Here is a 25,590-nt window from a genome sequence, read left to right as displayed (position 1 = left end):
TGGTGTGAAAGGATGGAATGAAGGAAGGGAGGAAGGAAGGAATAGAATAAGTCTTCAGTAATGCGATACAGAGTAGTATCTATCTTGGAACATCATTCAATTTCTGTGATTTCCAGATAATGCTTTGTTAGTCTTACCACATTTCAATTTCCTGTAGTGACATGAAAAGCTGAACATTCTTATTTAGCAAGCTCTTTAGGTATTGATAAAAAATCCAAATATTCTTTTTATTGTTACCATTTATGCTATCCAAGCTGCACTTATTCTCACTAATGGCTCTGTCTTTCAAAAATATTTCCTCTGAAACAAAAATGGCCTAATGAAAACACATGTAATGACAGCTACTGGACAGAATGTGTTCTGGCTACAATTAATGCTTCTGAAATTAGTCATAAAGTAAACTCTTTAAAAAAAAAAAAACCCTAAGACGTACATCACAACAATTTTGATATGACTGTGTGAGTGGTGTATGATCGCCCCATCCTCTTAATGCTTTCCATTTACACGTCCAATAGAACACTTCATCCAAGACTTGATGCATCACTCAAAGATTAATATTGCCTTCATATTATTGGTAAGAGCATTATCTACATCGTGTCTTACACGATTAAAATAAATTTCCTCTCATAAACTGCTCCCTAGCAGAAACACCTTCTTGGCCTTTTGACCTTCTTACTACTGTTAAACTTTATATTTTTAATTTGACAGACTTTTGTTGAACTCTATAAACTGTCTCCAAAACATTGCCTAGTCCCCATACCACTGAAGTTATCATAGATGCCTGCACTAAAACTAGCAGGCTCATAGCATCTCTTCACCAGTATTTGGTTTGAGAATGGTCCTGGAATTTACTCTATTCATAACCTTACTGATACCATCTGCATTGTTCTAGATCAGCTGTTGGTCATCCATAATCATGGAGTTATGCACATTTATTACAGCACAAAAGGTCAGCCAAATCTTCTTTCATGCAGATTGCTTTTCAGCATCCTACATAAAAAAACCCTTAAATAATTGTCACATTGTTAATCATTTCTCACCACTCTGTGTTAGTATGGAAACTTGCCCAATGCGACAATATCCATTTTGTCTTGACATATTATTTAATGCTGACTGTTCAATGAAAAGTCGTGGCCTTTTCTATATTCTACTTACCCAAAAAATGACTAGTTTATGATATTTTGTGAAAAATACAGATATATGATTTATTAAGGGGATACGGAATCACCTATCCCCGCAATGTTAATATATGCCTACTATAGGGAACATTTTCTCACAAACTACTGGAGACAGAGAGGTAAAAATTTTACTGTATGTGCATTCATATGTTACAACAATACTGAAACAACAGTTTATTGTCAAAGTATTTTCTTACAGAGATATTGTACATTTATTTTTAAGTAAATTTTTTCCATCGCTTTTTACTAGACTATCACCCCTAAGTCTTTTGTAAATCAAGTAATTAAAAAATCGTTGTTTCAGTATGTAATAGGGACCTATGTCACTACGTCATAAAAATTTCAGACTTCTAGGTTGACCAGTACCTGAGATAATGTTCCTAGATGAAGTAAAAAGTAAACTTACGGGAAACGGAGAAAGAAGATTAAAACATTCCTGATCCATAGCTAATACCCCCTTCACAGTCTTCATAATCATCTTCAAGTCTTCTTTTGGCACCCCTCTGCACCTGTCTTGCTTTTTTCACTAATGTCTTGATTATATTATCAGCATGCCTTAGTCTGTGCTGATCTAAAAAGAACATAGCACGTACCGTACGGGAACCAACACACATACCCAACTTTTGAAGGACCTGGCATTTAGTTATATTTCCAAGATTGAAGGTTGCCACAGCATCATACACACCAAAATGTAGTGTATTAATTCCGACAAACACTGTTTTTGGGAGACGATGCCATATCACACTATTCAAGCACTCGTTGGGGTTCTGCGTTTTTCCGTGAAGACATTTCATCAGAAGACTTCTGTCAGCCAGATCTCTGAAAATGGGCTTTATTTCTGCCATGATGGCTGATGGTAGACTGTGGTGGTGAATGTATTTCTCTCCTGTTGTTAGTCCCCTATTGTATTTACACCAGCTGTTTTCACCTTTGGGGCACAAACCATGTTGTGGATGCTCATCCGTGGATGCGGTGTGGAAATATAAAGCCCATATAGCTCTCCTCATTTCTTCAAGATTGCCTGTATTTTGCCTGATTGCAAGGCCATAGCAGTTCTGAATGTGGTCTATTATGGAATCAGTCAATCTTCCTCTGCCATCCAAGGTTTTCCCATCATCTAGTTTTTTCCCTTTCATAACTGATTTTAACCTTCTCAGCCTGGCACCCATTCTCTTCTGCACATGTCCTATACATTCAAGTTTGCTTATATTTACACTGTTCCCATATGGTTTGCTTTCCAAAACTTCTTTGAATGCTTTAGAGTCACCATCTCCCAGATATTTGACATAGCGAACATTATACCACTGTGAAGAGCGATGAAAAATTTTCTTCACCCCAGCAACCTCCATGCCACCACTACTACCATAATAATTAGCAATACAGTCATCACTGTGTTCATTTTTCAGCCTGCCTGTGCACCTACAGTATTTAGACATTATTGCAACATCAATAACCTTGCCAGTATCAACACTAGTTGCTGTTACAACACCATTGTTGGAGGTGTGGCCCCTTTTCTGCCACGTGCCATCAAACGCCACTGTGAGGTCACGACTGCCGTCATTTTCTTCCACTGCTTCTTCCACAGCAACCTGCATTGACTTCTGTGCTACATCTTCAACTGCAGATCCTAGTACATAATTGTAAGCTTCAAACTTTGAAGGTGCACTTGGAAGATTTAGAACACCACATAGCATATCACCAGCTGCTTTGCCCTTACCAATTGCTCGCAATCCATAAACTAACCTAATATTTACACTATAAAGTTCAGTTTTCTTGTATCCATTATTTACAGTTACTGAAACCGAACTTGGAAACTTACAGCTGTATTTACAAACACTGCATATTAAATTAAACTGGGCAGCCAGGCCAACATGGGATTCTACTTTCAGAGAAACGTTTCCATGACATTTTTTGCAGCACAAACTGTTTTCAAGAGCTTCACACAATATATTCGTATCAATGAGTTCAAAAACTTCATTCCCTCTATCAAGTAAATTATATTTCTCTTCCAAATCTCTTAGTTTTTTATGAGAAGCACTGTTTTCATTTGGTGTAAGTTCGTTCGGCAAATCAGTAATAAGTGGATTCACATTTTCCAACAGTGATGATGATGAACTGCTTTGCTTTGCTAATGAATCATTATTTCTTTTCTTTTGCCAGTTCACACGCTTTTTAAATACTTTTGCTTTAGCTCTAGGCATTTTCACTGCGAAAAATGAAGCACTAAATACGAAATAACTCAACAACAACTACTTTCTTATATCACACTGTTTACAAAACAGTCCCGCCACAAAGTCAAAGAGTAACTTGAGGAAACCAGAGAGAAACATTTTCGGGCAACTAGTGTATAAATAGTCGCTGGAAACCGGGATATTTGAATTCATGTCACTTTAAAGGTACTGCCAAAAAGTTCATGGTCAGCCACGAGAGACGTGTATAACTAAAGCGCAATACCCGATCTCACAAATATATAAAAATAAAATAGTTATAATTGTAGTAGAGCTATGTATGATACGTCATTTTAAAGAGGAAACATGGCAGAATATAATACGCCAATAAAAAAAAATTCGATTTTTTAACCCAAAATCCGATTCCGTATCCCCTTAACATCATTTATTTAACCAAACATCAGGTTAAATATTTATTGATGAAAAATATATATACTGGATGTGACAAGGTAACCAACTCTGCAGGAAGGAATGATATTGTATTAAGCTACAATATTAAGGGAAGAGGGGGAGAAGTGTCCTCTAAATTGATGAAAAATTTGTAACTGGTCTTCATAAAATATTAATATTTTTACCTTAATACAGCACTTGTCTTTGTTGTCCTCAGGAATTATTTGTATTAATTGCTAACTCATGCTTAATAATTGCAAACACACTCTTCAAATATGGAATGCCTGAAGGCTCTGCATTAGGACCTCTTCTCTTGTTGATTTATGTTAATGGTATGATATGATACACTATTGTCCCAGCTCTAAGGAAGTATTGTATGCAGATGATATGTCCATTGTGTGCAAACACTAAGTGTTTGGTGTACTGAGAATTTTACTCTACAGCATTATAATGAAACAGTGTAGTGTTTCAATGAAATCTATTTGAATGTAAATGCTAAAAAGTTTACAGTAAAGGACTTCATCACTAAGATAGAAATAAATGGATTGCAATACGTAATTATGCATAGAAATGAGACTGTTAAAAAGGAAAGTGGGTGAACTTATTACGTATCACATCAGGACAATCTGAGGTGAGATATGAATATAAATATTTTAGCCTCTAAGTTATTTAGAAACATTTGCCTGTGATATGGTTAATAAACACTGGAAGGATAGGTATGTATCAAGAACTGTGTATCTTGCATTGTTGTCATCAGAGTTTATCTGTTCTGTAGAAATGTAGAATGCAAAAACACAAGAGTATTTACACAGGTCAGAAAAAAATTGCCAGATTTCTTTTGGTGCCAAACAAAGTAAGTTACTAAGTAACTTGTTTCATAAATTGGATGATTATAAACACGTACATCCAAAAAGTAATATTGTTTGCTAAAGGAGTGAAACAAAATTTAAACTGTAACATACACCAATCCAATACTTGCAAAAGATCAAAATACAACCTAAGCAGTAATAGAATGGCATTATATTGAAAATATTACACATTGGCCTGAGGTCAGCCAATCAACTACTTATAAACATCACAATGCCTCTGTCTACCAAATTAAAATGCAACATTAAGCAAATTTTGACACAAAATCTATTATTCAAAGGTGAAACAGATATTTCTGCAGAACTTTTACACAGCAAGTGTTGAGTCCATAACTGCTCTCTTTTCTTGGTAAGAATATCAATTCCATAAAGCTACAAACTTCACAAAAAATTTAAAATTATTAAAAACCATAGATTTTAGTGTGTCCTTACATCTAAATTTAGAGCTATGCTCTATAAGCCTCCTTTTGGTCTCTCCTTCGATAGCTATTGTCCAGCAATAATATCAGCTTGTACACAAATAAGAGATCACTGAACATTGCCTAATTTTCACACTCAGGATGATGTTCCTTATTATCACTGCAGATGGATTTAACACATACTGTGTGCACTGGAAATCAGTGAACACACTGTTGTCTGCATCATGCTATGAGACCAAAACACTGCTGTGTTTAAGTATATTGTTTATTACAACAGGCCTATTTTGGCATGATTACCATCTTCAGGTTACATCAGGACCACCTGATATAACCTGAAGATGGCAGTCATGCTGAAACAGGCCACTTGCAATAAACAATACAATCAAACACAGCAGTGTCTTGGTCTCTTAGCATAATATATAATATTCTTAGATGACATGTACAACACTGTGGGCCCAGATGAGTGAAAATTGTTGACTACAGTGTTGGCTATTGAAAATTTTACAGTTGTGTGTACCATCCAGTTCTACAATTGCTTGATGGGCTGTGTAACTATTTGTTGCTGATGCAGTGTTGGGGGGAATGAATAAAAGGAACAAAATACAGCAAAATTCTTCATGAATTAAGGGGTACTTAATTGGTCTCTTAGCCCTATGCTCTAATTTCTGTTGTAAAGGTGGTAACCTTTAGGAACTTCATTTATAAAAGCCTGCCAAAGAACTAGTCCAAGTCAATATAATAAATAGCCAAGCAAAGGGTGAATCGCATCTAGTGGGAAAACTGCCCTGAAAGCTACATTGGTGGATATATCTAATAATATTATTTCTCTGCGTGCCACCTGAGTGTTGAAAAGGTAACCTATGATGTGCCAGTTGTATAACTGCTTCCAGCATGGTCGGATTATAATAGTAGATTCATGAGTCCAGACAAAGCAGCAGTTACCCTTTTGCTTCTAGAATTTCCTAAGCAGCCAGTGTTGGCAACTCTAGATGGACATATAAAACCCTTCTAGGTTTCAAAAAAGGGATTAAGATTCATACCTAGTGTCATGGCTAGGATTATGAGTACTCTTGGCAACATTGGAATTTGTGCCTCCTAAGGCTTATTTTCTAGGAAAAGAAACAACCCACCTAATTTGAAAGTGTGCCCTTCTGAGGGTTGCATCCCTTGCAGCTGCCTGCTTAGTCAGCAACTAGCTACAACACTGTCTGTACCTTCTGTGGATCAGGAATGTTTCCAAAGTTTGTTTGAATAGGATGAAGACAATTGTTGTAGCTTTCCCTGTCAGGTGCTTCATTATGATATAACTGTTCTTTTTTTAGACCAGATAACGGTGACTGCCATTTGCCTCTTTTGGTGGCCTCTCCGTGATGGTAAACAGCCAAATCAAAGAATTCACTCTATGATCGCTTTTTGCTTCCCTTAACAATTCATTGTCATTTTGCCACTATTAGCCAAAAGGCTATGAAATTATCAACATTTGAACATTTTCAGAGTTACATGCTTTTCTATGACAGCAGAATCCTTGTTTATAAGTGAAGTGATGGGTGCAAGCCTTTGTAGATATCACAAAATCTGTCGAGTGAAGGCACTAGCAGCATTGTGGATTACATTTGTCATCAACCCATACTGGATGCTATCACTATGTTAGAATTCAACCAGTTGGTTGTACAACATTTGCTTCTGTTTACTGAGCACTCATTTTGATAGCTTCCTTTCAAATACTGCTCAGATTCATAGGTGTATATAGATCAGGATGTGGTCTCTGCAAATTGGTAGCTTCTTGACTCTGAATAGTGTCACCAATGGAAGATGAGAATAACAAGAGACCAATGGGAGATGATGTATTAAGTATGTATTCCCATAGAAAGCTTTTGTACCATCCCAGGGAGTGCCATGAATATGTGTTGTTTAATCTTTACCATATGTAAGCCATTCAAATTTTGGAAAAAAGAGTGCATTTCAGGTACTCCACCTCAGTAATCAAAACAAATTATATTTTTTGCCCTACCATGATCAATTAGTTGTTTGTATGCCTTGTATATTATTTTAACTTTGTTCAAAATGTTCAAATGTGTGTGAAATCTTATGGGACTTAACTGTTAAGGTCATCAATCCCTAAGCTTACACACTACTTAACCTAAATTGTCCTAAGGACAAACACACACACCCATGGCCGAGGGAGGACTCAAAACTCCGCCAGGATCAGCCTATTTTAACTTTGTTATCAGATGTGCCACCTGTGTAATAAGAAACCAGCAAAATTTATGTTCTTCAAATATGCTGCAGACTTCTGAATCAAATCATTCTGTGGTCCTGTTGTGACACGTGTTTGATTTTCATTTGAATGTACCTTGTAGTTTTACCCATGGTATCAACATTCACAGCACAATATTGTGTCCCTATACCAGTATCTATTAATTATACTTTTGTAAGTGAAGAGAGGTGTAGAAAAACCATGAGAGGAACTCATATCTATGAAACACATAGAGAGTGTGTTTTATATGAACAATTACAAAAATATTAGCTTAAAAAAAGACAATAATGATGCATTTGAAAAATAAATAATATCATTGTACTGTTAAGGGTTCATCTGCAGCCTTCAACTGATTTATAAATGTAAAGGTATCCCAGTTTTCAGAATTATAGCATTGTCTGCAGCGGAGAGAAAAGACCATCACTGGATCACTGCAGTCTGCCACCATTATACGGTACATTTAAGATTTACATTATTGTTTTACAGGTGCATTACTATCAGCACAGATTATTTAATAATTTTTCTTTCAGAAAAACTGGAGATCTTGACCAGGCAGTTTAATGATGAAATCGCCAGTCATTTTAAAATATTGTGTGAAATTATGCCTCACATCTAAAGGATGATAACTTTTATTACAAAAAGTGACATTATATTTGACCTAGCAGGTCGAAAAGTAAAGTGACAGCTAAAAACAACTTTATTTTCATGAACAATTGTCATGGTGTGTTTGGCTGTGTTTTAAGAGGTTCATATGATCATATGTGGCTTAGAATCTGTACAGCATTACTAAATTGTTTTTACTGTTTTATCAATTGTAACAATATTATGACATATACAGACAATTTCACTGAAATAATAACAACAATAGTTAATTGACATAATAATAAAAAACTGAAATATTAACATATTTTCAAAGAAATATAAAACATAATTTAATCAGAGTCTGGGCATATTAAAATGACTGACAGAGTGGATACCTACAACATACACTTTATGAGAAATACTGTTATGATGTACATGTATTGACATGTGTAATTCATAGTTAAATATTTACTGTGTTTACAAGTACATCTGAAAATGGGACATGAAGTCTCAAAGTTGACTGTGGAATAAAAAAGTTACAAAACCATCCGTGCATCCTGACACTATTTCATGGCTCATTATTACAATAAATGGCTACATTCCTACTAATCAACTGTTATGGATAGTCAAGAAAGTACATAAGCATAGTCAAACAGGGATTCATTCTAACAATACTATGGGCTGCAAATGGGAAAATCCATTGACATAAGTGACTCTGATGAAGGGTTGGGTGTTATGGATCAGCACCTAGGAATAAGCAATTCAGAATGGGCAAAGATAGTGAATGCTTTGGTGCTACTGTCATGAAGGTAGTGGTTGAATGACAGTGAAACCACAAGCAGGCAACAAGGTGTCAAGTGTCAATGCCTCATCACAGATCGTGGAGATTGGAGGCATAATAGGTAGCATTCTAGGGCATCTGATGACAGAGTGCACTGTTGTTGCAGGTAGAAGTGTTTTGGAGCACACTGTTCAGTACACAGTGTTGAACATGAGGCTCCATGGCAGATGAACCCTGCATTTTGCCACACTGACCACATGGTATTGTCAGTTATGGCTGCCATGGGCACAGGATCATTGTGATTGTATATGAGATAAAAAATATCTTGTCTGATCAGATGACTTGTGTTTTTGTTATGCCATGTTGATGACCATGTTTGGGTATGTCGTGATCCAGGCAAATGGCTGCTCAGAACACCCACCATGTCATGGGCATGGGCCAATGGGAGCAATATTACACTATGGGGAACATTCACCTGGTCTTTCACAGGACCTGTGCTAGGTTACTGCAGACTTATTGCATACCTTCAGACTTAATACCTTCCCCAACAGCATTGGCATCTTTCACCAGAACAACTATCTTTGTCACACGACCAGAGCCTTGCTACAATGGCTTGAGGAGCTTGACAGTGAAATCATGTGATGCCTTGACCACCAGATTCACCTGACCTGCACCTGATAGAACACATTTGGGAAACTACTGCATGTCAGCTTCTTGCCCACAAACCAGTGGATCCTTAATTTATGGGAATTTCATGGTCTCTCCATAAACTTTTGGTGTCATGTACCCCCAGAAGCCTACCAAAGATGTGCAAATTCATGTCATGCAGAAACACTGATGTATTGCATTACAAAGAAGAACCAACATGATAATAAGGAGGTTGTCACAGGTTTTTCTGATATGTTTGTATTTATTGTGTAGAAAATTAAATACTCTACATACAGAGGCTCTCTGTTGGCCTTCTACAGGCAAATGTCCAGTTCTTCCAGTCAAGAAACATCTCAGGGGTATTTAATTTATACTTCCTATTGAACAAGTGAATGCTGTCACAGGATGGTCTGTTATGATGTGCACAATGATTTTCACTTCAGAACTGCAGTTACAAGGACAACACCATAACCAAACCCATTGACACAGAGCAGAAGCAAATTTGAAACTGCAGTGTATCCTGTTATGATTGGTCCAGGTGGAGCAAAGAACATTTGAGGCCAGCCAGTTTTGCACAGCTATCACAGATGTTGATAAGACCATGAGAATGTGACTGAGCTCATTCTTTTCTCCTCACTTCATCAAGAATAACAGGCATGTCATCTCATTCTCTGCACATCTTTCAGGCATTTCTATGAGGTTTCAGTATTGTTGCAGCTGTTTCTTTTGTTTCCTAATAGATGACAAAAGGCCAGTTGTTCTATATCCTGGATCATAATCTGGAAAAAAAAAACATTTTGAGGTCTGATGTGACTGCTGAAAGATACATAGAGTGTGTAGTCATTGGTCACAGTAGAGAACAACATACTCTAGTGCAGATCATCATCCAGTCAAATGTGGAAGCTAATCTGCCCTACAGAGAGCAATAGTCAGCAGGTGAATAATGCTAAAGCAGTAGTTTGAAGCATTAAAGCTTCTGATACCTGTGAAGTTCCAGCTTCCCAGTAAGTTGTTGCACTCTTTAAGTTTAGGCGATAATTTCTGAAAATGGTGGCACTGAATGTGTAGTGGTGGGGTCAGGTGTAGCTAAATATGTAATTTAGAAACACGATTACTTAACCCTGGTCCTGTCTGCAGAAATGTTACTGAGAAGAATAGGAGCCTCCAGCTGCTTGAAATGTTTCTCCTACCATCAAAAGTACACACATACATACAGTCTTGTTCTGTAAACTTCATAAATTAAAGAACAGAAGTGACCTTCCTTGTGCCAGGAATTTTACTTTCTGTACATGAATCCTAAACTCATTAAGGCTCTGCCTGAGGTTCTCGTTTGTCTTATCTCCTTTGCTTTCTGTGTTTTTGCTAGGAAGGAAGATTATGAGTCAACATTCTGTTGATGATAAGGCATTAGAAATTAAGATTAACCCTCTGTTGGGTAAGGATGGAGGAGGAAACTGACCATGTTCTTTCTGAAGAGACCGTGCATGCTTAAGCAATTTAGGTAAACCACCAGAAAATTACATCTTAATGAGGATTTGAACTGCAATCCTCATGAATCATTCAACCACCTCACTCAGTTGTGCTTGTAAGGGATGCAATGATAGTACCTTTTGGTTCCCTCTGGGAGATTTCATCTTCCATAGGTTATGTTGAAGGTAATTAGTTCATCTCTTAAATAGAACCAGTGTGGTAAGGTCAGACAGTTTTGGCTTGTGGTATTGACATTGTCTATGTAGACCGTAAATGGTGTGTTGTGTGCTGTCTACATCTCCACAGAAGGCATAACATTTAAATAAATTTTGTAAATAAAAGTACTGATGTTGTACTCATTTACTAAACATTTGGAGTGTTCAATTTAGCCATGTCACCCCCTACCAATTATGAACACAACAGACATTTCTGACGTTGAGAATGGGATAGTTGAGATTGAACTGGATTCTTCTACAAACATCATCTGTTATCAAATTAATCAGAAGTCTTTTATTTCGTGCAGTGGTCAGCAAAGTAACTGAAATTTCTTTTTTTTTTTTTGCACTTATTTTGTATTGAAGTGTTCTTAATTTTTGACTCAAATGGTTTTATTCAGTTTCAGAACCAACAAATTCAGGAATTACTGTTATGCGTTACCCAACTGACAGTAGCACAATAAGATCAGTGGCCAGCTGCAACTGAGTCACGGGATTCAAGCAGACAGGTGCTGCCCCGTCCCTTCCACTTTTTTTATGCAAAACAAGGAGATTGGACAGAGTTAAAACTTCAACTGGAGCAGCAAATCTCACTTGTCTCATGAAGTTTCCCCCCCTTGGGCAGGTTTGGACTTTTTTGTATGTGGCACAAGTTATACCCGAAGTCATTAGAAGGCTTGATGAATTTTTTGAAACACAGTTCCATGTAGCTTCTGCTCATTTCAAATTCTTTTGTGCATACCCTCACAGTACACAGTCTTGCAAATGGATTGCTGAACTCAAGAGCATGACTAGGAACTCTGAGTTTAGCTGCACTAATAGAGCTTCACTTCATGACAAAATGCTTCATGATGTGATTATTCAGAACTTTTCTGACAACAGAACAGGGTCTGAAATTTAAAAAAAAAAATTCTGTCCTTGTCTCAGTGACATGCTCAAAGTGACCAAAACTCAAAAATTAGACTTCCACATGCCCATTGTTGCAATGCTGATTGCAGGTAGTTCTACATTGTCTGAGCAGCACGTGGTACACTTTGACATTAGCTGCAAGCAGTGGCATAAGTGGTGCTCAAGGTGTCCAGCTAAGTTTTCCTGCTAGTTCACATACTCCAAAGTCTTGTTTTAAGTGCTATGTGACACATGATCACAAACACTGTTGTTTCCACCAAGCTGAATGCTGATACTGCAATAAGACAGGACAAGCACAACAAGTGGGCCTGAAAAAGAATCATAAAGTAAATTGTGTTTCACATAAATATAGATATGAGAAAAATGTAAATCAATATTATCTCTCCTTTTGAATCCACATGCACTCTTCCAGGCAATATTCTTGGGAATTATAAACACAAGTGCAAGAATCACTAAGTTATATACACAACACAAAACTTTGCTCATTCAGATCAGCTCTCCTCAAACAGACTCACAAATCAAACAAAGGCAGTCTTCTGAAAGTCAGAACTGATAATCACATTCAGAGAACTAACTGTAACTGTCGATGTCTTTACAGATTTGTAATCAAACTGTTGTACCATTTACAAACTGGTACTACAGTCATATTAATTAATCAAAATACATATAAGCAATTAGGTCTCCCCATGTTTCATGATGTAAAGTGCCCTCCGCCACACAGTGTTGGGTGGCTTGCGAAGTATAAATGTAGATGTAGATGTAGATCACATCTGCACCTCAGGTCCTAAATTGGCAAAAGTATTACAATTTATGAGACTTGCACTTTCCAACAAAATTTTAAAAATTGACTTCATGATTGCCATTCACAGTAGCTCAGCCATGCTCTAGTCCCAATTTGGGACCTGTTTGATTTATTCTTTTTTTTTTTTTAAGACAATGTGTATGCTATTAGTACTCAAATATGGACATTTTTTTGATGGCATATTTGGACATGCAATGAATTTTCAAGTGCATGTTATACTCAACAACAATGCTCAACTGAAGTTTTACCACACTCATCCAGATATCTCACACTATTCATGATGAAGTTGGTTCTGAACTTGACAAATTGGAACAAATCACCGCTTTAAAACATATTTCACCAATCCAATGGACATTTCCTCTAACTATCACCCACAAGTCAAACAGAAAAAATCCAACTTTGTGGAGACTCTAAACCAAGAGTTAACACTTGCACAGTTACTGATTCTTTCCCACTATCCTGTAAAGAGGAGCTTATCACTTACCTATCATGAGGATATGAGGATGATTCTTTTCCTAAACTGATTTATCAATTGCTTACCTTAAAATTTCCCTGGATGAGGGTATGAAGAAATTGACCGTAATCAATACACAAGTCAGCTTTCATCAATACCAGTGTCTTCCCTTTGGAAGAGCATCAGCTCCTGCATTGTTTCAATGCTTACTGAAACAAGTAGCACTGAGAGTTCCATCCTGTTCAAATTATTTTGATGAGATTACTGTGTCTGGAAAAATACAGGAACAGTATCTCAATAAATTGGGATCTCTTTTTCAAGTTTTAATGCATGCAATCCACATAAAAGTTTATTCTTAAATTCCAAAAATTAAATATTTGGTGCTCCCCATTGACATCTATAGTGCTCATTCCCCAACTACGCATTCAGAGGCCTAAAAAATGTATTGGAACTACAGGCAATTCTTTGTAGACATACCCATTACATTAAATTTATTTTTAACACAGTGCAAACAGCTGCTCATTTGCATCACCCAAAGTGTAAAAATGTTCCTTTCCAAAAGACTGGAGAATGTGAATGGTCATTTCAAAGGTCAAAAAATGAATTGGGTAGTCACCCATATCTTACTGATTATGATATATGGAAACTAGTAGTGCTTGCAGTTGATGTACCTTCATATGAAATAGGGGCAGTTCTTCTACACAGGCTCAACAACACTGAACACCCCCACAGAATTCACTTCTAAGATGCTGAACAAGGCCCAAGACAAGTACAGCCAGCTGGAGGACCAGGAGAAGCAAATGGGGGAGAAGCTGTTGAGGTTCTGAAGGAGTGTAGGTAGGGTATCGTCACTCTTGATCCAGATCACAAAGATGTCATCAATAATCTGAACCAGGGAATGGGTTTGGGATTCTGAATGATTAGGAAGGATTCTTATAAATGGCCCATCAATAGGTCGGCATATACTGATGCCACACATTTGCCCATCCCCACTCCATCTGTAACTGTTACATCTGTGGTGACAAGCAGGCCCTCTTGAAATATATCAAAAGTCTCACTGACAACTTGGCAGACCATAATTATCCTTCAAAATTTATACAGAAACAGTTCCCTGATATCATATCTCTCAAGTCTCCCACCACCTTCCAAAGTCCCACCATCCGGCAAAATAGCAGCATTTCCCTCATGACTCAGTACCACCCAGGAATGGAACAACTGAATCACATCCTCCGCCAGGGTTTCAACTACCTCTCATTATGTCCTGGAATGAGGAATGTCCTATGCACTACCATGTATCTGCCACTCACCAAACCTCCACCCTCCGCCCCCCCCTCTCCCTCCCAAGGGGCTTGCTGCCATTTAATGGGTTCGTGCTTGGCTACCACGGGACCCCATCCCAGCCTTTACAGCATCTTTTCCCTTCCATGCTGCATGTCTATCCTCTTGCCATTCTTTTCCCCTCCCTTGGGGAACATGTCTGGGCTGTTTTTGGAAATGTATTCTGCATTTTTGGTAGTCAATATCAGAATAGTCTCCACTGCTTTTCATTCCTTTTCTCTTTCTTTGTTTACCTTCTTCTGTCCTTCCTCCGCTTTGGCATTTGAGGTTCCTCTTTTTCTTCTACCTCCCTGTGCATTCCTGAAGGCCGGCCCACATGTGTGACATCTAACAGGTGAGAGGGTAATGCGAAATTCCCTGCACCACTTCGACAGGTAGTGTTCGCAAGTACCTTCCTGTAAAGACCACACCCAGGGAGGGGCGACTGCCCGAGTTGCTACCTTCCCAGATTGCTGATTGGTTCCTTTGTCAGGTGTTCAGGAGGTGTGACCTGAGGTGTGGACAATCGCCTGAGGTGGGTGCAGCTCCTTCTGAAGGGGGCCTCCAGTTGGAAGGAGCACACCATTGGAGATGCTGGCAAACATAGGGGATTTTCTTACAATGAGCCAATCATTTTCACAGTCAGTGGCTATGAAATGGAAACAGAATGAGGCTAATGATTGAGAGATCCTCCCAGTTGTATCACAGTTCCTTGTGGTTTCATACACTGAAGACAATCAGTCTTTTTCTACAGTAAATCCGTTTATTATTCAGAAAGGTGTTGGTGCAATCATTGGCACTGTGAAATCCTACTCTCCCTTATGCAATGGCACTTTGCTTTTGGAGACTACCTTATGATTCTCAAGCACAACAACTGCTTGCAGCTTTGCTCCTCCGTGGCTATCCTGTTCATGTTGAGACCCAGTGAACACTGAATTCTTCCCGTGGTGTTATTTACACAAGGCTGCTCAATGGTCTGGCCAAGGCAGAAATCGTAATGTATCTCTCTGATCAGGGTGTCATTGCAGTCCATCAGGTGATGAAAAAAAAGTAGGTGACTCCTTAGTGCCCACATGCACTCTCTTTCTCATTTTTGATAGAGCAGTTCTTCCAACAAAGATCAAAGCAGGTTATGAAGTTATCACAGTCAGACCATATATACCAAACTTGACGTGCTGCTACCACTGTCATCATTACAACCATACTTGAGAGTCATGTTGACACTCAGCCAAATGTGTAACCTGTAGTATGGATGATCACAGGGGCAATTGTCTGTCTCCTTCTCCCCACTCCATCAACTGCAATGGTGATCATGCCGCCTCCTCTCACAATTGTCCCATGTATCTTGAAGAGCAGACTGTCCAGGAGATCTGGGTCAAGGAAAAAGTGCCTTACTTAGTTGCTAGTAAATTGTTGGCTAGTCGTAAACCCTGCATTGTACCATCTGGAACCTACTGTTCTGTTCTTGCTACATCTCGCTACATGAAAGGCATGACCACTCAGACATGTGACCTCAAATTTAGCACCGTAGTTGAGAAACTGCCCAGCGTTATGGTAGCATATCCGTATTCTCCTCCAGCTGTGCATCATGCCACCAAACTTTCACCTCACAAGGTGAAGTCACCAGCTACACAACTGGCAGGCTGGAAAGGACAGAAGGAATACTCCCATGAAGACTTCCTCCATCCCTCCAGCCAACCAACATCTGAATCTTCCTCTGCCAACCAGAAAGACTCTATGAAGTCAAACAAAGGCAAATGGTCTCCTTCACTGACTCCAAGAACCTCTTCAACAGTGTCACCACGTGATACCCTCGCCCTGCTGACCTCCATGTTGTCGGTGCACACCACCAACCATTTTTCTGCCCTAGACTCTGCAGGCCAACAGAAGAATGCTGATGTTTCTGTAGACATCAAGGAGCAGGATCATCCTGTCTCTGTGCCCTGTAGCAGCAAGGCTTCGAAGGCTGGCACTCAGCAGCCACTGAGGTGACACCCCTTCATTTTTCCTTGTCATGACTCTCCTCCAATGGAATGTTCATGGTCTTCAGTCCAACAAAGAAGATTTATAGCTGCTCATAGAACTGCAGGTTCTTCTTGTTCTCTGCCTTCAGGAAACAAAATTGCGTCCTCACAACCACTTTGAGCTCTCTCATTTCTGTCCAGTCCATTTTGACTATATCCATGAGGACAACATTCCATCTCATGGGGCAGTCATGCTCCTCATATGGGATGAAGTTCATAGTCAATCCATCTACCTGACTACCACCTTCAAGCTGTTGCAGTTTGCCTTTTCCTTCCTCACTTGACCTTTTCCGTCTGTACCATTTGCATCCCTCTGTCATTTGATGTCACAAGGGCAGACTTTCTCCAGCTTATTGGGCAGCTACCTCCCTGCATTTTGCTACTCAGTGACTTTAATCTGCACCATACCCTTGGGGGTTCTCACAGAACCTCTCGGAAAGGTGCTCTCTTGTCTACTCTTCTCAATCAACTCTGCCTTAACACAGGAGCACCCACATTCCTTTCACACTCCACTCTCACCCATTCCCATTTGGACCTCTGTTTCTGCACTGTCCAACTTTCCTATCGTCTCGAGTGGTCCATTCTCTCTGACACATACTTAAGTGACAATTTCCTGTGTGCTATCCACTTGCTGACAACTACCCTGCCTACGTGCAGACCCAAATGACAGCTTAATAAGGCCAACTGGAGGCTTTACTCCTCCCTGGTGACCTTTGACGAACAACATTTCCCCAGTTGTTATGACCAGGTAGAATGCCTTACAAATGTTATTCTTACCACGGTAGAACATTCCATTCCTTGCACTTCCTCTTTACCCTGCTGTGTTCTGATCCCTTGGTGGACTGAGGTGTGCCATTATGCAATTCATGCATGAAGACATGCTCTCCCCATATTTAAACATCAGCCTATGATGTCAAACTGCATTCATATAAACAGTTGCATGCACAGTGTCATCCCATTATTTGAGATAGCAAAAAAGCTAGCTGAATTTCATTCCCTAATTCTTTTAACAGTTCCAGTCCCTCTTCCATTGTGTGGGCCAACATCCGACAGCTCTCTGGGACTGAGATCCATTCCCCAATTTCTGGCCTGACAGTAGCATACGATGTCATTGTGGACCCTATTGCTATCTCCGACACCTTGGGCTGCCATTTTGGGGAGATTTCGAGCTCCTCCCTGCCTTCCTCATCAGAAATGAGTGGAGGAGGCTTGGGCGATACCGTTTTCTTCTCAGAATTGTGAGTGCTAAAATGCCACCTTTATTGTGAGGGAGCTACACCATGCTCTCACTTCATCTTGACCCTCCATCCCAGGGCCAGAAAATGTTCACATTCAGGTTTTGCAGAATTTTTCTGTTGCGGACAAGCACTTTCTGCTTCATACATACAATCACATCCGGTCAGAGGGCACATTTCCCAGATGCTGGCATGAAGCCAATGTCATACCCATACCTAATACCAATAAGGACAAACACCTTCCTTCCAGCTGGCAACCCATTTCTCTCTGCAGCAGTGTTTGCAAAGTGATGTAACGTATGATTGATGCCCCGCTGGTATGATGGCTCGAGTCTCACAATTTACTAAAGTGCGCATCATTTATGACGGCGGCCGAGTTTAGGTTCTTTCTGCGCATCTGATGTCACAAAACATAGTCAGCCAATGAACAGACAATGACGTTGCCAGAGCTCGACTGCAGTGCAGAGCACAGATAAGTGTCTTCAGTTTTAGAAACGTTCAGTCATAAATAAAGTAATTGAACAAAAGCAATGTCTTGATAGCAGACTTTCTTTTATAGAAAGCTTGCAAAAAGCATTCTTTATACCAATTGCTTCATATTCTATTAATTAATTAAACCAAACAAGCAATAAGCCTCCTAATTCAGGCGATAGCAAGGAAAGGTGTTTGTATCATTCTCACTAACGGCTTTTTCGGAATAAAGAACAGCGGTAATTGTTTATTTCCTATTGTACTTTGACGAAACGTGAGTAATTCATAGTCATACCAACAGTGTTTGTCGGTATTTTGCGAGATATTTTAAAGTCCTCCGGGAGAAGCATTGAATGACGAGCTGCGCTAGCGTAATGGTTAAACGCCAGCACGGTAACTCAGCGTTTGGTCAGAGGGTTAGCTGCCCTCTGTAATAAAAAAAACTGAGTTAATGGATCAACCACGAACTGAAATGGGAGTCTTACGACGTCCGCACTGAGCAGATGAAACGAATGGAAACGAACAATCAATATGAGATTACAAAAAAAAAAAAAAAAAGAAACCCGAAAAGTTCCGAGTTCAAACCTTGTTCAGTGCTTAATATTTTCTTTATTTAAAAACAATATCGAAGTGTCTTACTTCATGAATTTTATTCGTTTGGATGTAATTTTTTGAAATTTCTAGTGGCAACTAAAATTGACCATATGGAAAGTATAAGCTATGGACTTGTACCTCTGCAAACTCTTCAAAATTTTGTGCAATGGTTTACTACATCTAATGCTGCACAATAACTGTGTTGAACATCGAAACAAAATTAAGTCATTTATGGGGGGAAGGTACCAGTCAAGAAGATGTGTAAAAATCAAATTTCTGGGCCAAATAGTTTTTATGAAATCGAATGATAACGTATGTCAAAGCAGTCGAAACACCATGTATCTGCACAGGCGAGCAGTGCAATGATGACAAAATCATGCACATAGCGGAATGCGGGGAGCACGTCTCTGTAGCAGTGAAAGGGTTAATGCAGCCATGGTGGCTTTACTTCATAAACTGCGTGCTCCCCCCTAAACGTAAGTTTGCGAACTATACTATGGCACTGCTTCTCTTGCCGCGTACAACTGGCATCGCAGTAATCTCCCGTGTCTGGGTGGGCATGCGCGAAACGCCAAGATAAAAGAATTGAACTATAACACAGGCACAGTGTGGATTTTGAGTGGGACATTCCATAGTTGACCATCTTGCCACTTTGATTATGATGCACAGTTCCCTTGGACATGCATGCATATGAGTGTGTGTGTGTGTGTGTGTGTGTGAGAGAGAGAGAGAGAGAGAGAGAGAGAGAGAGAGAGAGAGAGAGAGAGAGAGAGTCACCTATGTTTGACAAAGGCCTCACCAGCTGAAAGCTTTATTCGTGAGAGTATTTTTGTTGTCCTTATCTGCAATTCAGCATCTCTACTATATGGTGAGTAGCAACTTTCCTTTTAATAATACTGTTACATAATATCCTGGATTTTCCATTGTCTGAAAAGGATATATGGTTACTCAGCATATAGTGAAGATATTGAGTCACAGATAGGCACAACAAAAAGAATGTTAAACAAGTACATTTTTGGTGAAAGGGCTTCTTCAAAACTACACAGTATACACAAACACACATTCATACAAACTCAACTCACACACACATGACCACTGTCTCTGGCTGCTGTGGTCAGACTAAGAGCAGCCTCATATGACAGGAGAAGAAGTGTCAGTAGTGGGAGTAATGAGGAGGCTGTGATAGACAGGGGGAGGGAGGATAGCAGAGTAGGGGGGGGGGGGGCAGAAAAGTGCTGTCTGTGGGAACATACAGGGATGAGGTGGAGACAGGGTAGGGCAGCTAGATGCAATCGGGAGGCTGAACAGTATGAAGGGGGATAGGAAAGGAGAGAAGTATAAAGACTCTGGCTGTGCAGATGGAACAGAAGGCTGTGTAGTACTAGAGTGCCAACAGAAAAGGGGAAAGGTGAGTGAAGGTCTATTACTAATGAAACTTGAGTCCAGGAGGGCTATGAGAACATAGAATATATTGCATGGAGAGTTTCCATCTGCAGAATTCAGTAAAGCTGGTGTTAGTAGGAAGGATATAGATGGCACAGGCTGTGAAACAGTCATTAAAATGCAGAACGCTGCATTGCGCAACATGATCAGCAACTGCGTGATCCATCTGTTATCAACGTTATTAGAGGTGGTGGTCAGCAATGGAACTGCAGCTCAGCACGCCAACACAGACACTCTGTCTCACTTACCTATGGGAAATTATAATGAGACTATGCCTGTGTAACTCTAGATGGTGATACAGCCGTAACTAACTGTACAACACAATATACCGTTTGATCTTATAATATTTTGTAACATAGGTAAACTGTATTTCCTCAATGTGAGTTTATTGGTTTATTTCGATGTTTGGGGACCCATATTTCATAAGACAGTTTATTTATTTTCATTCAGTCAGAAAAACCTATGTCTTTGAACTTTTGAGTTTCTTCTGAAAACATTGATTACCATATGTGGCTAATTATATTTAAACTTAACAGTTATCATCAGAGAATTTTTATCTTAAGAATATATAAAATTGAAACCTATTAAAATTTATCATTTCCAAAACAAATTGATTATTGAAATTAAAAAAAACATACAATCAGCATTTGATGTAAAGTGTTCTACACACTTTTAGGATAAAATTCAGTTGTCAGTTTCAAATATATTTTTATTAAGCTTTACCAGTTTTGACAAGTTAATCTGTCATTTTCGAAAGCCTACAAAATTATAAATCTATAGACCTTGGCTATACATTTGAAGTATGGTACATCTACATCTACATCTACATATATACTCCGCTAGCCATGAAGCAGTGTGTGGCGGAGGCCACAATTCATACCTAAGTCATATTTCCCCCCCTCTGCTCCACTCGTGGATCGCGCAAGGGAAAAACGACTGTCTGAATGCCTCAGTATGAGCTCTTATTTCCCTTATCTTTGCATAAGTTGGCGGTAATAATATATGCTCTACATCCTTGGATAAGACTGGATTTCAGAATTTAGTGAGCAGCCCCTTCTGTTTAGCGCGTTGTCTATCTGCAAGTGTGTCCCACTTCAAACTTTCTATGAGATTTGTAACACTCTTGTGATGGCTAAATGTACCAGTCACAAATCTTGCTGCTCTTCTTTGCACCTTCTCAATCTCTTGAATCAGACCCAACTGGTAAGGGTCCCATACAGACGAACAATACTCTAAGACTGGATGAACTGACATATTGTAAGCTATTTCCTTTGTTGAAGGACTGCATCGCTTCAGGATTCTGCCAATAAACCGCAATCTAGAGTTTGCCTTACCCATTACTTGTGTAATCTGATCATTCCATTTGAGATCATTTTGAATAGTCACACCCAGATACTTCACATATGTTACCGCTTCCAAAGACTGATCATTTATTTTGTACTCATACATTAATGGGGATTTTCTCCTTGTTATATGCAGTAGGTTACACTCACTAATATTGAGAGATAACTGCCAGTCATTACACCACGCATTTATTTTCTGCAAATCCTCACTGATTTGTTCACAACTTTCGTGTGATACTACTTTCCTATAGACTACAGCATCATCGGAAAACAGTCTAAGGCCGCTGTCAATACCATCAACCAGATTGTTTATGTAAATCGTAAAAAGCAGAGGACCTATTGCGCTGCCCTGGGGCACACCTGATGTTACTCTTGTTTCTGTTGAAGTTACCCCATTCAGGACGACATACTGCTCCCTGTCCTTTAGAAAACTTTCTATCCAACCGCATATGTCATTGGATAGACGGTAAGTGCACACTTTTTGTATCAAGTGACAGTGTGGAACTGAGTTGAACAGCTTTTGAAAGTCGAGAATCATGGCATCAACCTGGGAGCCAGTATCTAGAGCCTGTTGTATATCATGCACAAAGTGGGCCAGCTGTGTCTTGCATGACCGCTGTTTCGTAAAACCGTGCTGGTTTCTGCAAATGAGGTTCTCAGAGTCTAGAAAGGTCATTATGTCTGAACACAAAATATGTTCCGTGATTCTACAACAAATTGATGTCCGTGAAATTGGCCGGTAATTATGTGCATCCAATTTTCTACCCTTTTTATAGATTGCTATGTCCTGAGCCTTCTTCCAGTCCCATGGAACTTTCCACCGTTCCAATGATCTCTGATAGATGACAGATAAGAATGGAGCTATATTTGTAGCACAGTCAACATAAAATCTTACGGGGATACCGTCTGGGCCAGGTGCCTTTCTGGCGTCTAAGGATCTTAACTGTTTTACAATCCCAGATACACTAAACACTATGTCAGCCATGCTTTTGTTTGTCTGATAATTGAAAGGGGGAATGGTGCTGCAGTCCTCTATCGTAAACGAGTTTTTGAATGCTAGGTTTAGAATTTCGGCCTTCTGTTTATCATCATCAGTTACATTACCCATACTGTCAGCAAGAGAAGGTATTGAATTATTTGTAACGTTCATAGATTTTACATACGACCAAAATTTTTTGGGGTTATTTTTTAGAATCTGCAGATAAAACATTGCTTTCAAATTCATTAACAGAGTCTCTCATTGTCTTTCTGGCAGCTGCTTTCATTTCGCATAATTTCTGTTTGTCAGTGGGGCAGTGACTATGTTTAAAATTACTGTGCAAAATTCTCTGCTTTCTCAGCAACTTCCTAATATGTTTGTTGTACTAAGGTGGATCCTTTCCCTCCCCTATACTTTATCTAGGCACATACCTCTCTAGCACATGGTGGACAATACCTTTTTTCTTTTTTGCAACTTCCACTGACATAGAAGCCACAATGACATTATGGTCGCTAATACCTTCTTCTAGATTAACTTCCTCAAAAAGATCAGGTCTGTTTGTCACCAAGATATCTAATATGTTCCCATCTCGAGTTGGTTTTCCAACCAATTGCTCAAGGTTGTATGTTGAGAGTGCTCCTAGAATAACTTCACACGAATCTTTGCCTCTGCCCCCTGTGATAAAAGTGTAATTTTCCCAGTCAATGGTTGCTAGATTAAAGTCTCCACCTATAACTAATGGATAATTTGGATATTTACTTCCTATGTACTCAATACTTACCCTGAAATGTTGTGTGATGTTTGTTGCAGATGCTGGTGGTCTATAAAAACATCCTAATACAATGGTCAATCCTTGTCTGATTGACAGCTTTATCCAGACTATTTCACAGTCCGACACAGTATTGATCTCAACTGTGTTTAAACAGCTTTTAACTGCAATGAACACACCACCTCCCATAGCATCAGTCCTATCCTTCCTAAACATTGTCCAATCAGAGTTCAAAATTTCACTGCTTTTTATGCCTGGTTTCAACCAGCTTTTGGTACCTAATACAATATTGGCATTGCTACTGTTTATTTCAGAGATTAACTCGAGGATCTTGCTACAGACACTTCGACAATTTGCTAACATGAGATTAAGCATATTTAAATTCTTCGGAATGACCTGTTTAGGCGAACTAACAATGTTTACAGTTGGCACACCCATATCAGTGTCATGAACTGGTAATTTTGCAGGCCAGTGGTTTGTTTCCCATGGAGAGGAACCTAATTAAAAAAAAACCATGTGCACACCACAAGTACTGTGCTACCCATGTAGCTGCTTCCTGTGTGTAGCACACCCCTGATCTATCGAGGGGCGTCCCACAACCTTCCATCCCATAGCGTAGGTCGAGGAATCTACAACCATTTTCATCACAGAGTCGACGTAGCCTCTGGTTTAGATTCTCCACTTGACTCTAAACCAGAGGGCCCCAGTCCACCCTGGGTAAGATGCTGCAGATCGTAAGCTTAGCTCCCACTCCTTGAGAGATGGAGGCCACCTTCACCAATTTAGCCAGCCGTCGAAAGCACCCAAGGATTTCCTTGGAACCCCAACGACAGGTGCTGACATGCGCAACAATCTGCAGCTGGCTACACCCCGCATGCTTGATAGCCGCTGGAAGAGCCTCTTCCACATCCCGGACAAGCGCCCCCAGAGACCACCAGGAGGCGTCCACGCAAGAGGTCGCTACAGCCATCCCCGCAGGGCCTCTACTTGTCCTCGGACTCAGGTGACAGCAACGTGGACACCGCGCCATCCTTCACGAGACGCCCAGGGCTTGGTTTGGTGAAGTTGTATGGTTACTACAGACAGTTTATGTTTGGAAGAATCTCTGATTTAGTTATTGGGAGGCTTGGAGGATCAGTCCTACCTCACGAATATTGTTTTGTAACTTTTGAAGAAAGACTTTGGTTTAAATAAAACTCTATAACTCACACTCTGAGATTTTCCTATCCACGGACGGCAGATATATTACTGTAGCTGAACTGGAGAATGAAATCAACAGTCTTATCATAGATGCAGGAAAAGACACTAACTATGCATTTACGTACAACACACAGGATACACCCTTCAAGTCCTATCATGATGTTATCTGGCAAGCAATTAGAAACTGTAAACAGCACTAAATTTCTTGGAATATGGATCCAAGAAAACAAAGTGGAACAAACACAAAAGCTTCATCAGAAAGAAATTAAGTACCACCTGCTATTGTATGAAAATTCTTACTGGCTGCATGACACAGCATGGAATCACTGTTGAGATACAGCATAATTTTTAGGGGCAACTCACCCGTCAGCAGAAGTAGCTTTATTGTCCAAAAAATAATTACAAGGACCAGAGGAAATGTAACTATTACAACCTCATACAGGCCACTATTTAAGAATCTACAAATTCTTCCACTACCTTGCTTATACATTTTGGAAGTTACAGGTTTCATTAAGAAAAAATGGACATTGGATATGAACTAGTGCAAAAAATGAGAGAATCCATAAGTACAGTATTGTATATGATAGAAAATGGAACTGCATAGTGAATTATGCAAAAACAAAACTTAGACTAGGTGGGCCCCTATTAGCAGGGAAAAAAACATTAGAACAAGTTATCACATCACATTCAGACACAAAAAAATTTAAGGAATTTTAAAATGGCTCTAAAAATGTATCTTTTAAAATAACTGTATTATATTGTTGATGCATATACACAATTTTAAACTATATAGAAGCTACTGAAGCAATCTACTGTATATATTAGAATAATCTGCGCATGTTTTTTTACCGAATTTTAGGACAAAAACCTGGGGTGCGTGGATTATTCGAAACATTGTTGGTCTGCTCCACCTCCAACAATACATCCCATTATACTATTGCATTGTTGCAGCCTCAGTCTGTGACGCATCAGTAGCATGTTAGGAGTGAAGTTCTCGTTATCACTCGTACATTGCT

The sequence above is a fragment of the Schistocerca nitens genome, chromosome 8 (genome assembly GCF_023898315.1).
Source record: "Schistocerca nitens isolate TAMUIC-IGC-003100 chromosome 8, iqSchNite1.1, whole genome shotgun sequence".
In the NCBI taxonomy this organism is placed as follows: Eukaryota; Metazoa; Arthropoda; class Insecta; order Orthoptera; family Acrididae; genus Schistocerca; species Schistocerca nitens.
Note: the sequence above shows the minus strand (reverse complement) of the source record.